Source organism: Hipposideros armiger, unplaced genomic scaffold (genome assembly GCF_001890085.2).
Source record: "Hipposideros armiger isolate ML-2016 unplaced genomic scaffold, ASM189008v1 scaffold_10, whole genome shotgun sequence".
Taxonomy (NCBI): domain Eukaryota; kingdom Metazoa; phylum Chordata; class Mammalia; order Chiroptera; family Hipposideridae; genus Hipposideros; species Hipposideros armiger.
In genome coordinates, this window is record NW_017731360.1 from 8,127,233 (window position 1) to 8,136,275 (window position 9,043).

Here is a 9,043-nt window from a genome sequence, read left to right on the forward strand (position 1 = left end):
TGCCCACCTCCCTTCCTAATGCCTCACTAATGCCAGCGAGATGCAGACCCCGAGGTGGGCATCAGGCTACAGGGACAACTGAGACAGATTCCAGCCCTTGGTGGACAACCTGTCTTAGTACAAGTGCACTAACAAGGGAGACCCTGAAGTGACAATATTCATTTATTTATTCAACACATTTTTAAGCACCTGCTATGCTACAGCCACTGTGTCAGGGGAATTAAGGAAATCTGCCATGATCACGGCCCCAGGGAGCTCACAGTTTAGAAGGGAGACAGATTAATCTAGAATCACACAATCAGATGCATAGTGATGTGGGTTGTAAAGAAGGGGTTCTTGGTACTATGAGGGGATATACTACAGGTGGTGGTAAAGGGAGAATGGAGAATGCTCCCCGAGGATGAGATGCCTGAGCTGGGATCTGAAGGATGAACAGGGATTGTCTGTTACAGGAACAGCACATGCAAAGGCCCTGTGGCTGGGGAATTCTTCGCAACCATGAAGAGCTCTAAGACCTGTGTGATTGAAGAGTAAGGAGTAGGTAGCAGCCCAGAGAAGGGGGCATGGGTCAGACCATGTGTGGCCTCAAATTCCACATTAAGGATTTGAGTGTTCATCTCAAGAACAGCGGAGGCATTTAGAGTATTTAGTGGTGAGGCCAAAAAGGAGAGTTTGAGTTAGGTTCGTTCATTCGCTTATTTATCCATTTAACAAATATGACCTTGACACGTTCTGTCCTGGCCTCTGTCCACTCTCTTCCCCATGGTCACACCCGTTTAATTTCTAATGCTCAGTGATTTCTTCAGGGAGTCTCCCTGATTGCAAGATGAGTCCCCCCTCTTTCGTGCTCCCACAGAGCACCCTGGGAGAATCGCTGAGCTGCCATTCATGATTTATGTGCCACGCCCCCAGCATCTCCTCCTGGGGTCCCATGCGGGACAAAGACTCAGGACAGCGGGGAGAGGTGTCACGTCTTAATATCCTTCCTGTCATTCCCCCTGAGACCAGAAGCTCCAGAAGGACAGAGCTCTGTCCATCTCACACGTTGTTTTCTTGGGGCCTCCAGTGCTGCTTGACACACAGCAGGATCAAAAGTACTGCAAGGAAGGGAGGGAGGGAGCGAGGGAAGGAGGGAGGGAGGAGGAGGAGACACAAAGGGACTTGCTCCAGAGGCTCAGAGTGAGGACAGGAGGCAGAGAAGAAAATTGGAAATTAATAGGTTGTGAGAAGTGAGAAAAGCAGAAAAGATGAAAGATTTAAAATGGTCACACTGTGACCTGTAACATTTTGCTTAATCAAGTACAAATTGCTCTGCCTCTTGGGTAGATGTGAGAACTGGTCAGAGTTTGCTCCTCAGAAGAACTTCCTAGAGTGAAACATTCCTCATGAGGACCATTTCACACTAAGCTGGATACATTCCAGATGCCGGAGCGGAAAAGATCTAAGCCCTTCCGCCTGACAAGGGGCAGAGGCCCCAGCGTGAGGCTGGGTTTGGGTGTCTGGTCTACCCCTGCCGAGGCAGTGGGTTTGGGCTGAGACCCCTGCAAGCAGAGGGACCCGCAGCTTCATCCTCCTCAAAGCCCGTCCCCTAGTCCATGATCTCCTGGGACACCCACCCCCTCATGTGATCTCTGCTTGTTCCTTCCAGACCCACCTTACTCATCTAAGGGTTCGGACTAAGCCTGTCCTGGCCAGGAAGTCCCAGGAACTGCCTCTCAGTGGCTTCCCCAGCATGTCACACCCAAGCCCAACCTGAGGGTCCCTTTCAAAGCACCCAAGAAACGCTCACTGAGTGTCCTGATGGATTTGGAACCCTCTGTACCTGGATCAATCAAACTGACTACCAGCTGTCAGTTTCCTCGTCTATAAAATAAGCATATTTCACTTATTCAACAAATATGTACTGGGCGCCTGGAGTATGCCAGGCAGTGTCCCAGACATTGGGGACAGAGCACTGGGGAAAGATGGGGTCCCTGCTTCCATGGCGTTCCATCCCCTGAAGGACCCTCCTGTGTCCCAGACTTGGGGGGATCAGAGTGACGGACATAGGGCCAGGGACACAGGGCTGGTGTGCTGTCAGGACTCAAGAAACCCCTGTGGGGGAGGGACACCAGCAGAGATGGTCCTGGGCTCCCAGGTTTAAGAGGCACTGACTTCCCTCCCCTCCCTCACTCTTCACCCCTCTCCTGAGAGTTGCAGCTCCTCCCCCATAGACATGAGGAAACCAAGGCTCAGAGCGGTCAAGCCCATTGCCCAAGGACACACAGCTAGCCCAGGAGGCCCGGGTGCTCTTCAGATCCTGGCCCAGTGCTCTTCCCATGACCTCTGCTGCCCTCAGGGTCACATCCCTGGGTCTGTTTTGGTGTCTCTGGCTTCCCTCGTGCAGGACTGACTACATCTGGGTCACGGTCACATCCCAATGCCATCAATGCCCAGCACACTGCGATGCCCAAAGGAGAGGGAAGGAGCAAATGAATGAGCAAACGAAATTCTCTCAGCCTCAGTTTCCTCATCTGAAAACTGGGGTTAAAAACTCCTTCCTCACAGGATGACTGGAAGGATTCGATGCTATAATGCGAATAAGATAGGTTTTTTACAAGAACATCTGCAATTATTCCCAGTGCCCTGGCCCCATATCCTGGCCCTTTGCAATGTGACGCTGCACCTCCTTGCATGGAGATGTAGAGTCTTTTTCCCACCTCTGAAATCGGCCTTGTGCCTTGGTCTTGTGACTTGCTCTGGCCGAGAGAATGTGCACAAGCGGCACTGTGCCACGTTTACACCTGGACCTCAAGGGACTGGACTTCCTCTCTCCCCTGGACCACATGACCTCCAGGTAAGCCCAGGCCCACGTGGACCAGAGCCACCTCAGCCGATCAGCAACAGCAGGGACCCCAGGCACCCGAAAGGGCCCAGGCATGACAGGATCCCCTGGCTGAACCCCTACTGACTGCAGACACATGAGCTCGGTGGTCCTGGGCCAGCCAGCCCGGACTGGTCCCCAGGCTCATGGACAAACTCCGTGCTGCTTGTCTGAGGCCTCTATGCATCGGGGAGGTGTTACTCATAACAGCTCACTAATAGATCAGGCAAAATGCCCAAACATAGTTGGCTTTCAGCAAGTGTCACTCCCCTCACCCTTCCCCACAAGAGGCTGCAAGGAGAAATCAATCACAAGGTTCCAGTGCGCTGCTCATTACAGAATGGAAAAGACTTATGAGTTTGCCGTGTGTGGAATCGCAGGATGGATGAGGGGCTGCAGATTTTCCATAAGCTGAATAGCAAGGAGTCAGAGGAGGCGGAAATGAAGCCCCTTCTCTGTACAGAGACACTTGGAGAAGATAAAGGAAACTTGACTTATCAGCTGCATTCACGGCGTTGGCAGCAAGTGAAGATGCATTTTTAACAATTCAGCCTTGCAGACTCTCACAATTTATCTCAATAAATGCCAGGGTGCCTTCTTCTTTTTTTTTCCTTTCCCGTTTCCCTTGCTATAAAATGTTCAGGAAGTGGTGCAGTGAAAAGATGAAGGGTTGACACGCAGGAAAAACTCATATTTAGATGTTTTGATAAAGTTCCATCAGCCACGTTCCATGCTGAGCAGCGCTGAGCGGACCAGTGGGCTGAGCTGGGCCAGGCTGAGCTGAGCGAGGCAGGGCTGGGGTAGCGATGGGCAGTTCTGGGACCCCTGGGGTGAGGAGAGCAGGGGAAGCAGCCTACCCTTAGGGGCAAGAGGCCTCTACCCTGAGTCCCCAGGTTGGGGGGCCCTGGTCCAGCCATCCTCTGGTTTCGTGTGGCCCCACAGCTCCACAGCCACATATGGACTCTGCAGGGCCCAGGAAATGTGCCCGCCTGGAACCCACCTTTCCTTTCCTTTCCTACACTGTGCCTGCCTATCCAGCCTCCTGGAATTCCTCTCCTAAACGTCTCAAGCCTATTGTACCTCTTGTGCAGGCCTCCTTCCCAGGACCCCTACCCAAAGAGCAGCCCACACTGCTTATGCGATCACTCCATGGGCAGCTGTTGAGAGATGGTTGGTTCTTGGGCTTGCAAGTTATGGCATCCCACTTATGTCAGGCCCCAAGAATTGAAGACAGGGCTGGGAGCGAGAAGAGGAGAGGAACGGGGATAAAGCCCCTATATATATTCTTGCCCTACGAGGAACAGGGTGGAGCCTGACTCCAAGGTTCCTACCATGCATCAGCCCTCTCTCACCCTCCTGCAGTCCAGGCGGAGGCAGCATTTCCTGCCTTGCAGATGGAGAAAGTGGGGCCAATAGATGAAGTGCCAGTCTGAGGTCACACTCAGTTGGTGAGAGGCAGAGCCAGGATTAGAACCCCATCTCTCTACACCTGGACGTGGTGGGGGGTGGGGAGGCAGTTCTATGCAGGGTTTGGAACATGGGTGCGCGTGGGTGCTTGGTGTGAATCCCATCTGTTCCCCTTGCCAGCTGGGCGACTTCACCCAATTACTTCTCCCCTTGGTGCCTCAGCCTCCTCAACTACATTGGAGAGTGATTCAGGTTTAGTCTGCCCAGACTATTGTAACAAAATACCATCGACTGGTTGGCTTAGACAACAGACAGTTATTTCTCATGGTTCTGAAGGCTGGGAAGTCCAAGATCAAGGTGCTGGCAGAATGGCTCTTGGTGAGGGCCCCCTTCTGTGGAGAGCCACCACCTTGCTACGTGCTCACATGACCTCTTCTGTGTTTGAGCAACGAGACAGAGAGCTCTGGTCTCGCTTCCTCTTCCTATAAGGACACTAGACCCATTATGGGGGCTCTACCATAATGGGGTCCCAGGAGATCAGGACTTCCCTAAACTTAACCACCTCCCAAAGGCCCACCTCTTAAATCCCATCATATGAAGTGTTAGGGTTTCAACATATGAATTTGAGGGGGACACAAACATAATTCATTACCTGAAATTCCCAAATCCCCAAAGTTCCCAAAAGAGAAAGTTGGATTTTTTTCCCCCTTAAATTTGGTGTCAAGACTAATGTGAGGCAGAACCTGACTGGAAATATGAGATTATTTACAGTCTGTATTTAAACCACTCAGTGCTAAGGAAGTATTTCCAGGTTGGATCGCCGGGGTCTGCCCTGGGTGGGGAAGGGGCTGTGGGCCTACAGTAGCTGCCTTGGATGTTGTTTTGAGGTTTATAAGACAAAAATAAATTGTAAGAACAAAAGAAAAGAACATGAAGGAGAAACTAAGGTTAAAAGAGATGTAAAGGGCTTATCAGCCAATCACCATGCATCAACTTTACATTAATCCTGAGTCAAACAAACTATAAAACAAAGGCAAGAACATTGATCTATGAGACCATCAGGAAAATTGAAAGTTGTCTGGGTATTTGATGAAATTAAGGACTCGCTGTTAATTTGGTGGGTATGATAATGGTATAGTGGTTATGTTTGAAAAAATAAGAAGTAAAGCAGGCTTGGAAGGAAAAACAATTTTGTGTCCCTAAGACTACAGATGAATTGACATCGCCGCCTTCTAGGTCAGGGTATGGCAGGCAGTGACCATGACTTTGTTTTTCGCTCCATCTTTGACCATCACAGTCCCGGGTACTAGATAAGAATTCAATGAGTGTTTGCTCAGTGGTGATTCTGCAAAAGAGCCAGCGACTCCCTTAGAGAAACACATCAACACAGTGGGAGACCAGGGGTCTGGGACCTGGAGTCAGGCTTCCACAGGCTCTACAATTAAAGACCCTCTAGTGAGAGAGACCTGTTGATGACAAACCATGCTCAATGCTTTAAAAAAAACTTTACACTACATAATGTTGCCTGTGGACTCCTTGGGTGTGAAAAGAGCAAAACTGACCATAGTAGTTAGCAGCTCCTCCCATCAACAGGCGGAGACCCCCCCCCCTGACCTGGAATACAGGTGTCAATGGCCATGACACTTGCTTTGGTTAATGGGATGCAGCAAAAGTGACAGCGTGCAGGTATGGAAAAGTGACAAGAAACCTGTGAGCACAGTCTAGAAAAAAGTGGCAAGCAAAATGATAAGCGGAGGTAAGAAAGACAGAGTGGAAACTCCTGCAGGACCCGTGCTCTGTGGCTGCAGAAAATTGGCAGTGATTTGAAAGATGACAAATGTCCTTAATGAACCCTCAGACCTCGGCAAGATGATTTCCAGGCAGAATGGGGAAAGCATCCGTTGGCTTCTTACCTGTGATAAAGCAGGCAGAGATGAACTGAAGAAAGAATTGTTCGATTAGCAAGCCAAAGTTAGAGAACATCAAGCGTAGCGAGGCCCTGCTGGATTGGAAAATAAAACCGTTCCTTAACCCCAGCTTCCCTAACCTGTAAAAAAAAAAAAAAAATGCCAGTGAAACAAGGCCTGTTGCCAAAGACTAAATCTAGGCTGAGGCTGTAAGATCTTTGAAAACCAAAGATGTAAGGCTGTACCTCAGAGACTCTCTCTGCTGGAGAGAAGATTTTCTAAGAAACTGAAGGTTATGATCCCCAAGCAGCTGGACACAGCCTTAGAGCAGAGAGGCATGTCTTGAAAATAACCTTGCATGGGCCTCTTTTTTGGATGGAGTGGGTTATAATGATTGCATAGAAAGCCCACAAAGTTACAAAGTGTGTTGTATCAGCAAAATGGACTCCAGCTTGGACCAAAAGGGCTGGACCCCTGATGCTCCAACCATGGGAAGTGGGTTGGGAAAGACACCTGGCTACAAACACAGTCTACTTATCATATTACAGTCAAGGAAGGACTCCGAGGGTGGAGCCTGGAGCCTGGTGACGAGTCAAGACTGTGCAGAACAAGGTCTTGAGAAGCCAGTCCCCGGGGCAGACCAGGGCCCCGTCGAGGACCATTCCTGACTCTGCAGTGGCAGAACCTGACCATATTTGCCCACCGAGATGTCAGGATTCCATGGAGCAGTGCCTCCCTCTTTTGATGGGAGGGTTTATTCCAGTTGTCCTATCTGTGCCTCAAAGTTTTATGATGGATGTAAGGATGGGAGAAGGTGAAATGATTTGTCATTTAACTTCTGGGTCTTTTGATCAAAAGAGCTGTTTTCATAGAGGCTCAAACATAGACAGGCCTGGTTTGATCATGAGACCCAGGACATCCTGACTGAGGCTGAAATTGGATGAGCTTTGGAGGTCCCAGGATGGGGGTAGAATGTTTTGCATGTGGGAGCGATATAATTACTTATGGCCAGAGGGGAGATAGTGCCAGATAACCAAAGTGGCTTTGAGTGCTTCACACTCATACAGGAAGTTTATTGCCACACCCCCGCCGTCCTTTTCTTTCCCAGCCTCTTAATCTGAAAGGATGACTGGTGTCAACCTATTTGATCCTCACAGCCCCCCATGACAGTGGGGACCGCTATTATTCCCATTTCACAGATGAGGAAACTGAAGGACTAGAGGAGGAGTTACTTCACCAAGGCCACATGGCTGATAAATAAACGTCAGGCCAAGAGCCGCACCCAGCCAGGCTGCCCACAGCTTCCATTTCCACTCTGCCTGGCACTTCCTGGTGCCCTGAATGGGGGTCACACTCAGGTGGAGATCTCACTCCCCTCAGCCGTTGGGCTTGGGGCAGCCAGAGGCCCCGGCTCACAGTTCGCACACGGGGAGCAGTGTGTCGTCTCCTCCTGGGGGGCCGGGCAATGCTGCCATTTTCCAGCGGTCCTCGATGACAGAGAAAGGGCTGCCAGGTGCATCTCTGCTCTGTGCTGTGTCTTCTCACAGCTGGCATTTAAGGAAGGGAGTCATTGCTGGTAGTGTGGCTGGCATTGTCATTATTATCACAGCCACTGGTCCACATGGCTCCTCAGGATGTGGGCAATTCCAGGGAAACTTCTAGGAGTTGCCTTCCATCCTTCCATCTTCTAGAAAGACCCTGGACTCAGCCACAGGGCCCTGCTGGGCCTCCCGCTATGCAAAAGGAGCCAGGCCCAGCCCGAGCCTCCTGTCCCCGTTACACTTAAATCCAGGGCAGAGGGGGTCCCGCAGCCTGTCCTGTACCTTCAGAGGATGAGACTTCCTTCTTATTGTCACAATAGGTCTGACTCTGATCCCCATTAAGAACAAATGCATGAGCGAGGGGGCATCAGTTATAAAGACTTGATGAAACAGGTAAGCAAGACACCCAGATTCTGATATCACTCATGTCAGCCCCATCTAGGGACACTGACCTACCCCACGCCCCTGTTCTTAGGTCCCCAAGGGAGGCCACCCTCAGGCCTACCGTCCTTGGGTTCCTCATGCTCTGAGGCTGGGGGTGGGGGTGGGGAAAAAATTAAGGATCTCTGTGCCCCTCCCTCAGAGCAGACTAGGCGGCCTCCGTTACCGGACTTGGCTCGGTGCTTTACTAACTTCTCATAAAGCCAAACTGCCTGTCGTAGAAACACAGGTGTCGTCTCTAATTTCTCTGAAGCCCCATTTACACACAGCCATTACCCAAAGGCCCCAGATGTTTAGAGAAACGACTTAACAATATGGCTCCTGCCTTGTGTGCATGTGAAACTATGCTCTCCCTGGAGCCCTGTGCGTGTTGCACATGTTTATTTGCAAACTGTGAGGTCTCAGCTGTATGAGGGAGCGGAGATTGCCATGTGAGGACAGTTGCAGGGGCCTGGGCAGGCTGAGGGGCCAAGACAGGAACGTCCTTGGACCACGGGGGTGCCTGGCAGGTAGGGTGACCAACCATCCCCATTTATCTGGAACTACTGAGGGGTTCCCTGAGACAAGGGACTTGGAGTGCTAACATCAGAACAGTCCTGGGCACACCGGGATGGTTGGCCACCCTACAGGCAGGGACAGCAGCCCAGATCCGGGGTCACCTCAGTCAAGGCTGGAAGGCTGTCAGCTGATGTGGGCCTGAGCTTTGGGGTGGGAAGTCACAACCTGAATTTGATGATAAGAAGCCAGCATTTCCTGGCACTTACTCTGTGCCAGGTAACTTCCTGGCAAACCCCTTAATACCCTTTCAAGTACGGTTGACCCTTGAACAATATGGGTTTGAACTGTGTGGATCCACTTATATGTGGATTTTGAAAAATTGCTGT